General features: G+C 42.5%; 1 protein-coding gene across 1 annotated transcript in view; it reads left to right on the forward strand.

Moving 5' to 3' along the window:
* The window catches only part of FAM20C (FAM20C golgi associated secretory pathway kinase), a 211,735-nt gene that overhangs the window by 161,523 nt on the left and 31,689 nt on the right, over positions 1-18,523 (forward strand). The gene's annotated exons all lie outside the window — the stretch shown is intronic.

Consider the following 18,523-nt stretch of genomic DNA (forward strand, 5'->3'; position numbering starts at 1 on the left):
CAGCAAGAAAACAGTGCGGAGGAGCTTACAGAGCAGCCTGCAGTGACTGGATGAAGAGACCCAGCACTGCAGACTCAGGGAGGAAGTGAATGCATGGTGAGTGAGGGCGAGCTCAATTCTTGCTTGGACACGATGGATATTAGCATGAGTGAGCAGTAGGACAGAGCAAAATACAGAAGCTAGACACATAAAAAAAGACATATAAAGCAATTGCATAACCAAGTGAGTAACATAATATAAGTAATATAAGCATTATTTTTCTGTGATATGACAGATAAGATTTAAATGAAAGTGCATGCAAAATGTAGACTATGCATTAAAGGGGTTGTCCCACAATGTTAAATAGGACAAACATACAAGAAATGATTTCAATAAAATTGCCTAATTTGCCATGCACCACTTTTCCAAGCTCTGTATAGTGCACAATACAAACACACTATATATATATATATATATATATATATATATATACACACACATACATATAGTATACACATATACACACATATGCATGACACACATACAGCATACACACATTTGCACATTACACGGATATACATGACACACATACAGTATACACACGACACATATACAGTGTACACACAAATATACACATTACACAGATATACATGACACACATACAGTATACATACACACCTATTTACATTGTCATGCAAGAAGCCCAGACTAGTTCAGTGTCTGCAGACTGCTCTCCCCCACCCTCTCCTGCGGGTCCTGACTACAGGGCACTGGCACTGTCATATTACAACTGCTGGCAAAAAGCTCAGGCTGTTGAAGTTTTCTACAGTAGAGGGAGGGGGGTAGAATCTAGATGAGTCCAATATGCCAGCGAAGAAATGGTTTGTGGGTGAAAATTTTTATAAAAACTACCACCTCTACAAAGGGCCCATAGTTGTTGGGAGGGTCCTCCTAAGTACAAATGTTGCAGCTATTATATGAAAGATATGGTCGCACTGAGGAATAGATCCGAGCGGAATTCAACTTATACAATCCCATTGTTTTAAAAACTCAACCGCAAAAAATTCCTACCCAGCAAAAGAATGAACCAATGCAGACGAGACTGCATTGCCATCAATAGGGATCATGTCCAGACTGTCCTATCACCAACTGATGATATTAGATTTCATAGGACAGTCCCCTACATGGAGGGGTCAAGTCATGGGAAAAAAAAGTGTGGGAACTGATCCAAGATTTACACTAAAGGGCTGGTCCTGCAGGACTCCTGCTAATGGGAACAGTGTTCCTGCTGAGGGAAAAGTGCAGGAACTCAGTTTCCAAGCGTTCCTGCAGGACTTGAGCCCTGCCTACATATAATCTAATAGGTACTTGTAAGGGAACAGTAGGACCCCTAAACTACTGTCCTCCTGTGCATCTACAAATTATGTACATATGGTATGTCCACCTCTGATGAAGAATTCCATATACATAATAATTAATATAACAGGGTTCACAGAAAGGGGTTACTACATATATAATTAAATGAGTTATCAGGAATAATAAAAACAAAGCTAATTTCTTTCAAAATCAGGTCCATGCCTATCCCCAGGTTGGGTGTGATATTACAACTTGGCTCCATTCCTTTCGATGGAACTGAACTGCAGAACAACACCCAACCTGGAGAAATTAGCTCTTTTTTTTATTCCGGATAACCCCTTTAATAGCATGTATAGTATTAAATAAGTGTCTATTAGTGGAAAGAGAATGTCTCACTTTAGAAGATACCTACTGATACCTCTACTTCAATGCGTTAACTGGATAGACTATTGGTTTCAATGGAAACTGTGTAATGCTTTATTTTTTCTGTGGTAGCATTGCAGGTGAATTGATCCAGATCATATCCGATTTATGGTGGCTTCCGGAGCAGGACTCCTACATATGCTTACCATCAGAGAACCTATTAACTAAAAGGAATTGTCTAAAGCAGAAAATTCTTTAAAGGAGTTCTGTAGTGGAAAAGAACTTCTATCCTATCTGAAGGATAGGGGATAAGTTATAGATTGCGGGGGGTTCTGACTACTGGGACCCCCTGCGATCTCCTGTACAGGCCCCGGCAGTCCGCATGAAGGGAGCCTTGCGTCCCTGCATGACGTGGCGGCTGATATGCCCCCCCTATTTATCTCTATAGGATACATGGGGGTGTGTCGGGCACCACATCATTCTGGGGACGGACACGCCCCTTCCTGCAGACTGCCGTGGCCCCGTACAGGAGATTGCGGGGGGTCCCAGAGGTCGGACCCCCCATGATCTATACCTTATAAGTTATATACCACTACAGTATTCCTTTAAGCCTATCTTATTGCCTAAATGAGGTTTCCTCATTAAAGATTACTCTTTATTACCATCACATGCTTATTTATATATTACAGATGTTATTTGTAATTCTTATCATTATTATAGTGTCAACATATTGTGTTGCCGAATGTACATGCTCTGAAGGACTTGGCAGAACCATTTATTATCTGGTTATCCTTTGATTTCAGTTGGTGCAATGCAACCCTACAATGTCACCAGGGGTGCCAACAATATTTCTCAGCTCACTGATGGGGTACCTGACACAATATGGATAGTGGAAAAGGTTTTGGTTTTAGCCTTATGTAAATATACAATGCAACATCAATAAAAGGTTATACAGTAGCAATTTACCGACTTAGCCCCGCTATATCTGCCCTACAAAAGATAATGTAGTAGAAGCTAAAGTGAGGAATGAATGGAATTATTGTGGCTTTCACTTAGACATGATTTAGCATTTAAATGGTGGCAGATAGGAGACTTCTAGGTTATAATAAGCAATATAATTGGTACTTAGCACAAGATCTAATCACATGTATACGTAATGTATGTCATACAGCTAAAATACAAAGGGCGTCAGAACCAGAAGAAATACCCCACATCTGTCTATTCCTTCTCATCTTATACTCCAAAGAGCTTCAATGACCTTTTATTTTACAAGTTAACAATTTGAAGTCTGCAAAATGCATGCATTGTGTCTTCAAGGAACCATTTATCATGTGACTGCATCTTCTTCACCAATTATAGATAAGAATAGTTATATAGATGGGTGCGTGCGATGCTCACAGTGAGAGCAAAAATGTGACCGCACGAATAACAGTAAGAATATTATTAAAGTGGTTATTCAGCGTTTTTAATTGGTAGTTAATCCAATGTAAAGTGGAAGGGGACTTCTCCCAGGGACCCTAGCCAGTCAGCAATATGAGGGGGTCATGGCTCTAATTCTCTTGAATAGAGTAAGCTTCAATACCATTCACAGCCGCATAAAAGTACATTACTATATCTAGATAAGCCATAAAACTGGTCTCTTTTGCTGGTCATGGGTCAGACATGCATAATCATTCACTAATGGCTATCAAATGGGTAGGCTATCCATTGGAAATTCTGACCATCCTTTTCATCCCTTAATTGTTTCCTAACCTTTCAACAAACTTTTCAGGATGAGCAGATGTGCGCACGTGAGGAGTAGCACTATTTAGGCATTGCCAGGTGCCAAAAGGCTGAGAGAGAGGCACTCCCCTCTATTAAGCTCCTTAGATGCCGAAGTTGCTCTTTACCATGACATCTAAGGGGCTAAACTCAAGGTAAGAGGTTTCTCTGATCTCAGCAGTCATTTATTGTTGATGTCGGTCACAGGAGTACAGCTCCTGTGCCCTCATGAGCATCATGATTTACCTGAATGATGTGGAACCTTTATGTATTCCCTATAAAAAAATTTCTTAGTCTGTTAATCCTCTGGGAAATCTATGATTAAATTGCCAACTGGGCGTTGCCATTTCCCTTATGAATAAAGTGTGTCCCAAACATTCTACAGCCAACATACACTTTACTGATGCGTTGACCAAACCCTTTTTATCAGGACCAGCAACCCATCTAATTTGCATGGAGGCCCAAGGATTTGGCAAATTGGACTTCAACTGCCCAACCCTTTGTCTTAAGCCAGATAAGGCTCCAGTAAAGGAGTCTGGCAGTGGCTTTCCTCCCCTTTTTCCACTCTCAACACATTAACACCAAGCCAAACAGTCATGTGTATGGGGTGAACAGGAGAGATTAAAGGTGTATGGGCACCCTTACACTATCAGCAAGGACTGGCCAGAGAAAAACTCTTCAAGGAAGAAAGGATATGTAAAGTAGCTGTCACACCACCATTTCAGGTAGCTTTCCCTTAAAAGTCAGTGTTTCACTGCAATTCAGAGTCTTAGAAAACTGACTGGGAAAAGCACAATGTGTCAGTGTAAAAAAAAAAAATCTTCACAACTATTATTTATGGGAAATGCAAGTAACAGACACGTCAGAATAGCCAGTGTGTCCTCCTTAAAGGAGTAGTGCAGTGAAATATAACTTATCCCCCATCCAAAGGAAAGGGGATAAGTTATAGATCGCGGGGGGTCTGATCTCTCGGACCACCCACGATCTCCTGAACGAGGCCCTGGCAGTCTGCTGGATGTGGGCGTGCCAACCCCTGCACGGAGCGGCGGCCCATAGAGATACATGGAGGGGGCGTGCCGTCCATGGCTTCCTGCGGAGGTCGGAACGGCTGCTTTCAGCAGACTGTCGGGGCCCCGTTCACTATATAGCGGGGGTCCCAGCAGTCGGACCCCCGGGATAAGTTATTTTTCCCTGCACTACTCCTTTAAATAATATCTTGCTGCCTAGCTAAAAAAAAAATAGGACCTTTGCGTCCATTTTTTAGTTATCTTTCTAAGAGTTAATGACAGTGAAAATAATGCTCAAAGAGATTGTCAGCCTGCTATTCCCAGGTTATAAGGCACATAAATCTGCATTTCTTGTGTTACTTTCCCACTGCTCTACCTGTGTGCCCACTGTAATTCTAGCAGTCCATACATAGATTGGTAGCTATAAAAAGCTATAGAAGAATACCGAGGCTGCTATCATTAAGCCCACCATTTCACTCACCTCAGAAAGAACTTCACTTTAAATGTTACTCTAGCTGTAAATATTATAAATCAATACGTCTTGTGAAGGTCTGAAGGACACAAAGCATGGCACAACAATGCAGGCGCAGGATGGTGCTACACGGCCTTCTAAATGAACAGCGGAAAAAAGGAATCTTGACATTTCAGTAGTTGCGCTGACTCTTCGCCTCCTGAGGGGCTTGTTATAAATTCTTCTTTCCTTAACAAGTTTTTATCTCAGTATATAGACTGGTGGGCGCCTCGTCATTTCTCTTATATTTAATTAGGCTTTTTCTTCACATGCATGACTTCAGAAGAGATGGAAAATGGAAAAGGGAAGCCTCTAGTGTCTTGGGGACCAGGATGAGGGCTGGTATAGAGAAGAAAAATAAATAGATATGACAACTTGACAAGAAGGTCATCGAAGATATCTTGGAAGCCTAAAAGTTACGACTAGGTTCTACTTCTAAAAAGATTCACAGATAATCCTGTACAACCTTAAAGGGTAGCTCCCACCATCATGTTTTTTTCTTCTGTCCCTGCCTATTGCCCTTCTATCCCTAACACCTTTATTTTTTTTTTTTTTACTATTTTTTAAATGGCATTTAGTCTGTCTGGTAGTGTGCTCACTACCAGGCAGACTTCCCCAGCAGGCACCACGTCACTGATGCCTGCTGGGGGGGGGGGGCAACTTCCGCCCTTAGTTCTCCTAACAGGGTGCCTCCAGCTGTTTCACCACTACAACTCCCAGCATGCCCTGACATCTATTGGCTGTCAGGGCATGCTGGGAGTTCTAGTGGTAAAACAACTGGAGGCACCCAGGACAGGAGCTTCATGGGGGAAGGAGTGAGCCGGGAGCCGATGCGGGAGGGACGGGTGCCTCTTCCTGCCGCTAGGTGAGTAACACCCAAACACACACACCCCCCCCCCCCCAGTACCTTGCAGCAGCGCCCCCCATCCCCCCGCCCCCGTACCTTGCAGCAGCATCCCCCCCGTGCCCCCCTTACCTTGCAGGAGCAGCCAACCCCCGCGCCCCCCGTACCTTGCAAGAGCAGCGCCCCCCGCACCTTGCAGCAGGGCCGTCGGCGAGTGCGGGAAGCCGATGTGCAGCCCTGGCTGTTACTGAGACTGCGCAAAATTTCGACTAATGCCCTGCCGGAATCAGTCTGAATTTTGCAGTGACGTCACTCCGCACGGCATTCGGCCACTAGGAGGGCGCCCCCTAGTGGCCGAACTTCAAATTGCTTTAAAAATGTTTTAAAAGCATTTTTTTAAATAAAAGTATATTAGAGATATGTTGTAGTACTTAAGTACTACAACATATCAAAAATTATTTTTCATGACAGTGCCCATTTAAGGCTGGAACTCCACTGAGGTTTTTTTTTGCAAAAAACGCCGTCAAAAACGCCAATTTTCCCGCATGGCTTTTTTTTACTGAAAAAACGCCGCGTCCAGATGTTAGCTGCAAGTCAATGGTAAACTGCAAAATGCCAGATTCACTTGGCGTTTTTCAGTTTGGCGTTTTTTTTTATCCTTTTGGCGTTTTTCAGCAATTTCGGGCTCAGAGGCTGGATTTTCAAAACGCCTGCCAAAACCTAGTTTGGCGTTTTTTGTCCTGAAATCGTGGCGTGGCGGACGCTCTTCTCTGGTCCACTGCACTGGCGTATATATACACATATTCATATTTCCCACAGAGAGCTGTGATTGGTCAGATGGTTCCAGCCAATCACAGCTCTCTGTGAGAAATCAGAATGTGTATATATACGGCGTGCAGGGAACCATAGGAGAGCACCGGCCGCTGCATCCATACATTATACAGGAGCATCACAGCGGGTGTCAGGAGTGATACCCACAGTGATGTTTCCTTAACTTCAAGTACTACTATTCCCAACATGGAGCACACTCTGCCTCATGCTGGGAGCTGTAGTACCTGCATTAATAGACAGATTGCAGCGAGTGTCAGAAATTACACTCGCTGCGATTTGTCTATTAATGCAGGTACTACAGCTCCCAGCATGGAGCAGAGTGTGCTCCATGTTGGGAGTAGTAGTGCCTGCTAAAGGACACATCACAGCGGGTGTCACTACTGACACCCACTGTGACCGTCCTGTCTATAGCAGAGATGCAGAGCGGCTGTATACATCGCTCTCATCCCTGCTCTGCACTGTATTCCGGGCCGGCCACTCATTCATTCATCTTTTCCTCAGAGCTGTGATTGGCTGAAACCATCCGGCCAATCACAACTCTGGGCGGAAAATATGAGCGGCCAGTGATGTGAATAGAGCAGAGATGTGAGCGCTGTATAGAGCCACAGCTCTGCTATATTATGGACAGCTCTGCTATATTAGGGGCGATATGCCTATAGTACAGGTACTACTACTCCCATCATGGAACAGTCTTGTTCCATGCTGGGAGTAGTAGTACTACATAAAAAATGTGGAAAAAAAAGAGAAAAAAAAAGTGTAACACACACACATAAAAAATGTATTAAAATTTTGTTATAAAAAATAAGCATTTAGTTAAATACATTTTTACATCCCTACTGCATCCTTTTTTTTTTTTTTTTGGTACCCAACTATTTTGTAAAAAAAATGCAAAAGGGGCCAAAAACTGTAAAAACGCCAGAAAAAACACCAAAACGCAGGGAAAATCTGTGGCAGTTTTTCCGGCGTTTTTTCTGGCGTTTTTATGCCACAAAAATCGCAGGGCAAGAATCTCAGTGGAGTCCTAGCCTTATGGTGATGCATTTAGTCTGTGCACAATTTGCAGTAGAATTCTAAGTTAATGTGCATATGTTAAGTATGGCGAGAATACACCCTCTAGGGGGCCCAAAGAATCTCAGTATTTGGACTGGGAGCTAGGGGACCCCAATCTAAGCCTAATCTTTTGTATTGGGTAACAACCAAAATAGTTGCCATTCCAACTAGTGTTGAGCGGCATAGGCCATATTCGAATTTGCGATATTTTGCAAATATATGGATGAATATTCGTCATATATTTGCTAAATTTGCATATTTGTAATATTCGCGTTAATTTTCAAAAATTGGCATAAGCGAAAATTCGCATATGCAAAAATTAGCATATGCAAATGTTTGCATATGCGAAAATCCGTACGCCAGTCTCACACAGTAGTATTAGAGCCTTCTTTACACCACACAAGCTGGAAGCAGAGAGGGATGATCACTGTGATGTGTACTGTGAAAAAAAAAAAAAAGAATATTCGTAATTGCGAATATATAGTGCTATATTCGCGAATATTCACGAATTCGCGAATATGCGATATTCACGAATAAAATTCGAATTGCGAATATTCGCGAGCAACACTAATTCCAACCCCACAGGGGTTATTCCCAGATCTGAAGGGATGTTTTCCAGCATTATTTGCCAAAACTGCTATTTGGGGCATGGAAAGTCTGGTTAACTATGTTTTTAAATGCTGTCATGGTGGACATTTTGGTTTTAATCCGAAAAGATGTCACTGGCCAAACAGAGCAACTCAAGAAATTACATTTGCATGAGTTTTTTTGTTATTTTAAATAGGGGCTGTAGAGAAAACCAAATTTCATATACCCTATTAAATGGGCAATGTCAGGTACAAAAACATTTTATATGCTGTTACTGATGAAAAAAAAAAAAAAAAATAAATGAGACCTTTTGTAATATGGTTGTTTAAAATGTTATTATTATTATAAAAAAAATATTATTATTAACATCATTATTTATATTATTATTAATATATTGTTATGTAGAATATTTTAGAAAGAAACAGCTCCTGCAAATCGCACCACTAGGGGTCCCCATACCTACTGGGATAGTAATCAGTCCTGCAGCAGCCTCAGACTTGTCCATGAGTCATTGACAAGGGATGACTCATAGACAAAACTGCATGAGCAGACACACCAATCACCTCCCACTACCACAAGGAGGGACACGCCTCCTCCCACCACACACCAATCACCTCCCACGACCACAAGGAGGGACACGCCTCCTCCCACCACACACCAATCACCTCCCACCACCACAAGGGAGGGACTCACCCTCTTCCCCTGAGAGTATTTCTTATACTGTCAGCTAATGAAAAGGGGTATTTTTATAAAAAATATAGGTGATAGGGGCATAAAAATTAGATGTACATTGTAAGGATTACCGTATTTTTCGTCCTATAGGACGAATCCAATTTTTAGGGGCAAAATCTAAAAAAATAAAGATTTTGAACCCAATAGTGGTCTTCAACCTGCGGACCTCCAGATGTTGCAAAACTACAACTCCCAGCATGCCCGGACATCTGGAGGTCCACAGATTGAAGACCACTGCATAGGAGGTAATACTCACGTGTCCCCGCCGCTCCGGACCCGTCACCGCTGCCCTGAATGTCGCTCCATCGCTGTCGCTGTGTCCCCGTCGCTCCGGAACGTCTCTGCTGCCGGCCGGGTATCCTCGCTCTCTGTCGCCGTCATCACGTCGTTACGCAAGCCGACGCACGTACACGACGACGTGATGACGAGGAAGGAGAGCGCCGGCCATACAGGGGATCCCTGAACGGAGAAGACACCGAGGAGGCAGGTAAGGTCCCTCCTGGTGTCCTGTAAGCACTAACCCGGCTATTCAGTCGGGCTGTTCGGGACGGCCGCGGTGAAATCGCGGCGGTCCCGAACAGCCCGACTGAACAGCCGGGTTAGTGTCACTTTCCCTTCAGACGTGGTGGTCAGCTTTGATCGCCGCGTCTGAAGGGTTAATACAGGGCATCACCGCGATCGGTGATGTCCTGTATTAGCCGCGGGTCCCGGCCGTTGATGGCCGCAGGGACCGCCGCGATAGGGGTGTATTCGCCGTATAAGACGCACCGACTTTCCCCCCCCCAGTGAGAAAAAGTGCGTCTTATACAGCGAAAAATACAGTAGGTACTGGGTACACAGTACACAGTACACAGATACAGGTACACAGGAATTCTACTTTAATAGAGGAGAGATCCTCCTCTTCTCCTTATCCCTTAGCTGGAGTATAGCATGGATGCAAAAAGCTTCTCTCGCTCTGAAGCACCTGTCCTGTCCGGCATTATACACTGACATAAATGGGCACTGTGTAATACTTAGTGTCGCCTGTGGTGGTGCTGCAGGGAAATTGAACAGTTAGAACCAAGATGAATTATACCTAACCACTGTGGGTCCCAGCACTTTGTGTTCAGTTTATTGTCATGGGAACCTTCTAATAGCATGGTATTTTTTGCTTGCAGCATCGCCGGCTTAGAGGACAAATCTAATAAATGTGTTTGCTGTGAAAGATTCCATTGAGGATGCCCAAATGTGATCATTGTCCTTTGTCTTGTGTATAAACAGATCACATGTACTTTCTTTGGGGCATACATAGGACAATTGGGTGATGAATGTGACTTTTGTAGTGACCACAATAATTCAAATATAAACCCTATGGCTACTGAGATTTTGTAGGTTTAAGTTTTTTAGATATTACCAAAGATACTGGGATCTACACGCCATGTGTCTACTTGGCTAAGTGTCTACTTGGTTATTTTTGGGAAAAGCGCAGAGAAAAACGCCAAATCTGCCACATGGCGTTTTTTTCTGCCAAAAAACGCAGCGGCTAGATAGCTGTAAATCAATGGGAAATCGCAAAATTCTTTTTCCACTTTGGATTTTTCAGTTTGGCGGCTTTTTAATCCTTTTATCATTTTTTTTTTACTCTTTTTTTAGCTCCTTGGCGGTTTTGCAAAGTCGCGTTGAGCCAATTGCGTTTTTCTCCCATAGAAGTCTATGAGAGTAAAAAAAAACGACAAGAAAAACGACATGTGGGTTTTAACTTTTTTTATGTATCTTTTTTATAACAACATTTTAATTAATTTTTAAATAGGGATCAATTTATTTGGGTGGGCAAGACACTAAGAATGAAGCTGACAATAATAAAAATGTAGTGTGTGCGTTTTTCACTTTTTTTTTTTTTTTTTTTTTTTTTTTTAGGTAGTACTACTACTCCCAGCATGTAACACACTGTTCCATGATGGGAGTAGTATTACCTGTACTAATTGACAGATCGCTTGTGTCACTTCTGACACCCATTACGATCCTCCTGAATAATGTATAGATGCGACGGCCGCTCTTCTATGGTCCCCTGCACTGACGTATATATACACCTATTCATATTTCCCACAGAGAGCTGTGATTGGCCAGATGGTTCCAGCCAATCACAACTCTCTGTGGGAAATATGAATAGGTGTATATATATGTCAGTGCAGGGGACCATAGAAGAGCGGCGCCCGCATCTATACATTATACAGGAGGATCACAGCGGGTGTCAGGATTGACATCCGCTGTGATCTGTCCGTAACTGCAGGTACTACTGCTCCCAACATGGAGCACACTCTGCTCCATGTTGGGAGCAGTAGTACCTGCAATTAAAGGAGTACTCCGGTGGATTTTTATTTTTATTTTTTTAAATCAACTGGTGCCACAAAGTTAAACAGATTTGTAAATTACTTCTATTAAAAAATCTTAATCCTCCCAGTATTTATTAGCTGCTGAATACTACAGAAGACATTATTTTCTTTTTGAAACACAGTGCTCTCTGCTGACATCACGAGCACAGTGCTCTCTGCTGACATCTCTGTCCATTTTAGGAACTGTCCAGAACAGCATATGTTTGCTATGGGGATTTTCTCCTACTCTGGACAGTTCTTAAAATGGACAGAGATGTCAGCAGAGAGCACTGTGCTTGTGATGTCAGCAGAGAGCACTGTGTTCCAAAAAGAAAATAATTTCCTCTGTATAATTGATACTGAGAATTACATTCACCTTACAGAACAGTGGTACAAGTGGTACTGTGCACTGTCCATACATAATGTACAGCATAGTATTAATCCTAAACTGTAGAATGGTGATGTTGCAAAACTACACCACAGCTAAAGAACCACAACTTTAAAAACAACCTAAGGGTCCAGCACTTTTTGATAAGATCACCTCTAGTGAAATGTTTCTAAAAATTTGTCATAGATATTCTCCACAAATCATACCACCATTTGTTCTTAGTAACAGTATGCTGTTAAAGATAAATAAAAGATATAGTAGGCTAAGCAGTGGATCCTTGCATGGTGCCAAACAGGGGCATCATTGTATGGGGTGTAGCAGTAACAAATGCACAGGGACTCTGGTGTCAGAATTATAACTGTAATTATACAGAAATCTTCCCTGTCTCTACAGGTGGCTTACTACCAGCCAACCAACAAAGTAGACAACAAATGCATTGTTCCCCTTTTCAAGGTTGCAGCCTTAAGGTTTCCATTAGAGGTTCAGTTTCCTCACAACCTCAGCTTCCAGACTGAGTTACTACTGGTATTTAAAATCAGTAGCTAGTTGTTTATAACACTTGTGCTGGTCTGGCCCAGGTAGAAGATGAAAGGACACAAGACAAAATATGGCTGGCGGTATGACCAAATATGTGTATCACGGTATTTTTTTAACTTACGGCGGTTCCACTGTATATAACGGTATTTATTCTCCCCCCCCCCCCCAAATCATGTGACCCGCCAGCACTGTTCTGCTCCCCCCAATTAACCCCTTCCCGCAGAATGTCATATATAAACGCCGGGTTGTGCAGTGCATTCGCGCATCCCGGCGTTTATATATGCCATTCAGTTAACCCGGCGATGCGCAGCATCGCACGGGTTAACTGGCAGAAGTCCCGCTGTTTCCAGCTGGGGACAACTTCTGCTTCACCCCCCAGGACCATCCATTGACTGTACCCTAAAAACACTACACTACACTAACACAAAATAAAATAAAAAGTTAAAAACACTACATATACACATACCCCTACACAGCCCCCCTCCCCCAATGAGAACGTCCGGTACACCACTGTTTCCAAAGCAGAGCCTCCAGCTGTTGAAAAACAACAACTCCCAGTATTGCCGTACAGCCGTTGACTGTCCAGGCATGCTGGGAGTTTTGCAACAGCTGGAGGCACCCTGTTTGGGAATCACTGGGGTAGAATACCCCTATGTCCACCCCTATGCAAATCCCTAATTTAGGCCTCAAATGCACATGGCGCTCTCACTTTGGAGCCCTGTCGTATTTCAGGGCAACAGTTTAGGGCCACATATGGGGTATCGCCGTACTCGGGAGAAATTGCGTTACAAGGTTTGGGGGGCTTTTTCTTCTTTAACGCTTCATGAAAAGGAAAAGTTGGGGTCTACACCAGAATGTTAGTGTAAAAAAATAAAATTTTTTACACTAACATGCTGATGCTGCCCTATACTTTACATTTTCACAAGAGGTAAAAGGGAAAAAAGCCCCCCAAAATTTGTAACGCAATTTCTCCCGACTACAGAGATACCCCATATGTGAGCGCAAAGTGCTCTGGGGGCGCACAACAAGGCCCAGAAGGGAGAGCGCACCATGTACATTTGAGGTGATTTGCACAGTGGTGGCTGATTGTTACAGCGGTTTTGACAAACGCAAAAAAAACAAAACCCCACATGTGACCCCATTTTGGAAACGACACCCCTCACGGAATGTAATGAGGGGTGCAGTGAGAATTTACCCCCCACAGGTGTCTGACGGATCTTTGGAACAGTGGTCCGTGAAAATGAAAACTTGTACAGCCCACTGTTCCAAAGATCTGTCAGACACCAGTGGGGGGCAAATGCTCACTGTACCCCTTGTTACGTTCCTCAAGGGGTCTAGTTTCCAAAATGGTATGCCATGTGTTTGTTTGTTTTTTGCTGTTCTGGCACCATAGGGGCTTCCCAAATGCGACATGCCCCCCGAGCAAAATTTGCTCTCAAAAAGCCAAATATGACTCCTTCTCTTCTGAGCATTGTAGTTCGCCCATAGTGCACTTCAGGTCAACTTATGGGGTACCTCCATACTCAGAAGAGAAGGGGTTACAAATATTGGGGGGTATTTCCTGCTATTAACCCTTGGAAAAATGTGAAATTTGGGGGGAAACACACATTTTAGTGAAATTTTTTTTTTTTTTTTTACAAATGCAAAAATCGTGAAACACCTGTGGGGTATTAAGGTTCACTTTATTCTTTGTTATGTTCCTCAAGGGGTCTAGTTTCCAAAATGGTATGCCATGTGAGGGTTTTTTGCTGTTCTGGCACCATAGGGGCTTCCTAAATGCAACATGCCCCCCAAAAACCATTTCAGAAAAACGTACTCTCCAAAATCCCCTTATCGCTCTTTCCCTTCTGAGCCCTCTACTGCGCCCGCCGAACACTTTACATAGACATATGAGGTATGTGCTTACTCGAGAGAAATCGGGCTACAAATATAAGTATACATTTTCTCCTTTTACCCCTTGTAAAAATAAAAAAATTGGGTCTACAAGAACATGCGAGTGTAAAAAATGAAGATTGTGAATTTTCTCCTTCACTTAGCTTCTATTCCTGTGAAACACCTAAAGGGTTAAAATGATGACTGAATGTCATTTTGAATACTTTGGGGGGTGCAGTTTTTATAATGGGGTTTTTTGTGGGGTATTTCTAATATGAAGACCCTTCAAATCCACTTCAAACCTGAACTGGTCCCTGAAAAATAGTGAGTTTGAAAATTTTGTGAAAAATTGGAAAATTGATGCTGAACTTTGAAGCCCTCTGGTGTCTTCCAAAAGTAAAAACTCGTCACTTTTATGATGCAGACATAAAGTAGAAATATTGTATATGTGAATAAAAATTTTTTTTATTTGTAATATACATTTTCCTTCCAAGCAGAGAGCTTCAAAGTTAGAAAAATGCAAAATTTTCAAATTTTTCATCAAATTTTAGGATTTTTCACAAGGAAAGGATGCAAGTTACCACAAAAATTTACCACCATGTTAAAGTAGAATATGTCACGAAAAAACAATCTCGGAATCAGAATGATAACTTAAAGCATTCTAGAGTTATTAATGTTTAAAGTAACAGTGGTCAGATGTGCAAAAAACGCTCTGGTCCTTAAGGCCAAAATGGGCTTGGTCCTGAAGGGGTTAATGATCAGCCCAGCGGGGTACTATTCACAGATGTCAAGCACTGCCCTCCTCCTCTTTGTTGGGGGCCGCCGGGCGCTGGAACTCACTGTACGCCAGTGGTCTCCAACCTGCGGACCTCCACTTGGTGCAAAACTACAACTCCCAGCATGCCCGGATAGCCAACGGCTGTCCGGGCATGCTGGGAGTTGTAGTTTTGCAACAGCTGGAGGTCCGCAGGTTTGAGACCACTGCTGTACGCTGTATACAAACACCCGGGCTGCAAAAGATACAGAAAATAAACTTTTAACTCACCCACCTCGGCTGCACGCTGGGGAAGCCGGCTTCTTACATGACAGTGGGCTCAGCCTATCACTGGCCGGGGCGGGACATCGCTCCGGCCGGTGATAGGCTGACGGCTGTCCTCCCCCGTCCCCAGCGTGCGGCCGAGGTGGGTGAGTTAAAAGTTTATTTTCTGTATCATTTGCAGCCCGGGCATAGGCTGATCATTAATTGGAGGGGGGGGGGGGGGGGAACAGCGCTGGCGGGAAAACATAGGATTAGTTCCCCAATGTGGGGACAGCGCTTTGCTAGACTGATAATACATTCCCGAGGGGGAGGGGCCCAACCGGTATTGCGGTATGGGGGAAAATTCATATCGTGCAGCCCAAAAAATTCGGTATTCGATATGAACCGGTATACCGCCCAGCACTAACACAAAACATGCTTTTATCTATTTTGGATTTTCTATATCTCACCCAGCTTTCCCTGGATGAGATATGGGCTTTCTGAAACCTGGTAACCAGATACAAGTACCTTGGGAAAATTTAGTGATCCCCGATTAGCATTCCTGTCACTGTCCCTCTAATTGATTACATTCAGTATTTAAAAGTCAATGGGTACCCTGCAGTATTTTTTTAGCACACTTTTTTTTTTACTAGTGATGAGCAGCAGGGGCCATATTCGAAATCGAGATATTTCACGAATATATTGACGATTATTCGTCTTATGTTCGCGAACTTCGCATATTCGCTATGTTTATTCACTTTTAGTTCCATGCGAAAATTCCCATGGAAAATTCACATAAAAATTTGCACAAAAATTTGCATTTGAAAAAAACCCACAAAAAACGAATATTCATCATTACGAATATATAGCACTTTATTCTAAATAATTGCGAAATCGCGAAGTGCGGATATTCGCGATAAAAATTTGCATTACGAATATTCATGCTCAACACTATTTTTTACCAGTATCCTGGTGTATTCTGGCGATGTAGGGCAAAAAACAACATGTGTATGTGGCCATATATCAAGAAGAAGAGAAGTAGCACTGTGAACTGTCCGCACATATAGTGAAAAATAATAACAGATACTAGGATTTGTACCCAGTTTATAGAAGAAAAGGAACAGTGCTGACAATTGTTTTATGGAGCTGGATGTGGATCCTCTAACCTGTGTGGCTGATGACTCGGACCGTATCAGGGAGCGGAGTCTAAGGTGCCGCTGGTCTTCACCAGAACCCGCCGCAAGACAGGATGGGCTTGCTGCGGCAGGCGACACCCAGGTCGCTACCCCCGACACGGCTCAACCACACAGGTAACTGGGCAAGGCGGGGTACCGACGGATAAGGCAATAGCGTAGTCAACCGTAGCAGAAGGTCAAGGCAGGCGGCAAAGGTGTGAAGTCAAATAACGTAGCGGAAGGTCTGGGTACACGGGTAAGGCAAACAGGCAATATGGAAAGCTTAATCTCAGGCTAGGGGCACTGGAGATCCGGCAGGGAAGTGTGGGAGGTGCAGGGACTTTATAATGTAGTGTCAGGTGTAACAACTAATTATGGGCATACTGGCCCTTTAAATTTCAGAGCTACGGAGCATGCGCGCTCTAGGAGACAGGAACGTGCGCGCAGGAGCTAAGACACAGAGGAGGAGGTGGCAGGGGAGCACGGTGAGTGACGGGCTGGGATTCTCATGCGGGCACGTCCCACGTTGCAAATCCCAGCCCCACTGGCAGTCAGGGATTCAGGGACCATGCGCTCACGACCAGTGCTTGAGAACAGCGCGTGACAACAATTATACACAGAATATAGAACAAGACAAGTAGTACTGAGTGAGCACTATCCACATATACCTACAATATAACAAATACTAGAAATGACACCAAGAATAAAACAAGCAGTAATGACTATGTGCAAATATGTTGTACAATGTAACAGATATGTTCTTACCATTACACCGAGCATATAGAACAAGACAATGTCCATATATACTGGATTACATAATAGATACTAAGCATTACACCAAGCATATAGAACAAGACAAGTAGTATGTACAATGTCCATATATACTGTATAACATAATACATACTAAGCATTACACCGAGCATAGAGAACAAGACAATGTCCATATATACTGTATTACATAATAGATACTAAGCATTACACCCAGCATATAGAACAAGACAAGTAGTATGTACAATGTCCATATATACTGTATAACATAATACATACTAAGCATTACACCGAGCATAGAGAACAAGACAATGTCCATATATACTGTATTACATAATAGATACTAAGCATTACACCGAGCATAGAGAACAAGACAAGTAGCATGTACAATGTCCATATATACTGTATAACATAATAGATACTAAGCATTACACCGAGCATATAGAACAAGACAAGTAGCATGTACAATGTCCATATACACTGTATTACATAATAGATACTAAGCATTACACCGAGCATATAGAACAAGACAATGTCCATATATACTGTATTACATAATAGATACTAAGCATTACACCCAGCATATAGAACAAGACAAGTAGCATGTACAATGTCCATATATACTGTATAACATAATAGATACTACGCATTACACCGAGCATAGAGAACAAGACAAGTAGCATGTACAATGTCCATATATACTGTATAACATAATACATACTAAGCATTACACCGAGCATAGAGAACAAGACAATGTCCATATATACTGTATTACATAATAGATACTAAGCATTACACCCAGCATATAGAACAAGACAAGTAGCATGTACAATGTCCATATATACTGTATTACATAATAGATACTAAGCATTACTCCGAGCATATAGAACAAGACAAGTAGCATGTACAATGTCCATATATACTGTATAACATAATAGATACTAAGCATTACACCGAGCATAGAGAACAAGACAATGTCCATATATACTGTATTACATAATAGATACTGAGCATTACTCCGAGCATATAGAACAAGACAAGTAGCATGTACAATGTCCATATATACTGTATAACATAATAGATACTAAGCATTACACCGAGCATAGAGAACAAGACAATGTCCATATATACTGTATTACATAATAGATACTAAGCATTACACCGAGCATATAGAACAAGACAAGTAGCATGTACAATGTCCATATATACTGTATAACATAATAGATACTAAGCATTACACCGAGCATAGAGAACAAGACAATGTCCATATATACTGTATTACATAATAGATACTAAGCATTACACCGAGCATATAGAACAAGACAAGTAGCATGTACAATGTCCATATATACTGTATAACATAATAGATACTAAGCATTACACCCAGCATAG

The sequence above is a fragment of the Hyla sarda genome, chromosome 8 (genome assembly GCF_029499605.1).
Source record: "Hyla sarda isolate aHylSar1 chromosome 8, aHylSar1.hap1, whole genome shotgun sequence".
NCBI lineage: Eukaryota > Metazoa > Chordata > Amphibia > Anura > Hylidae > Hyla > Hyla sarda.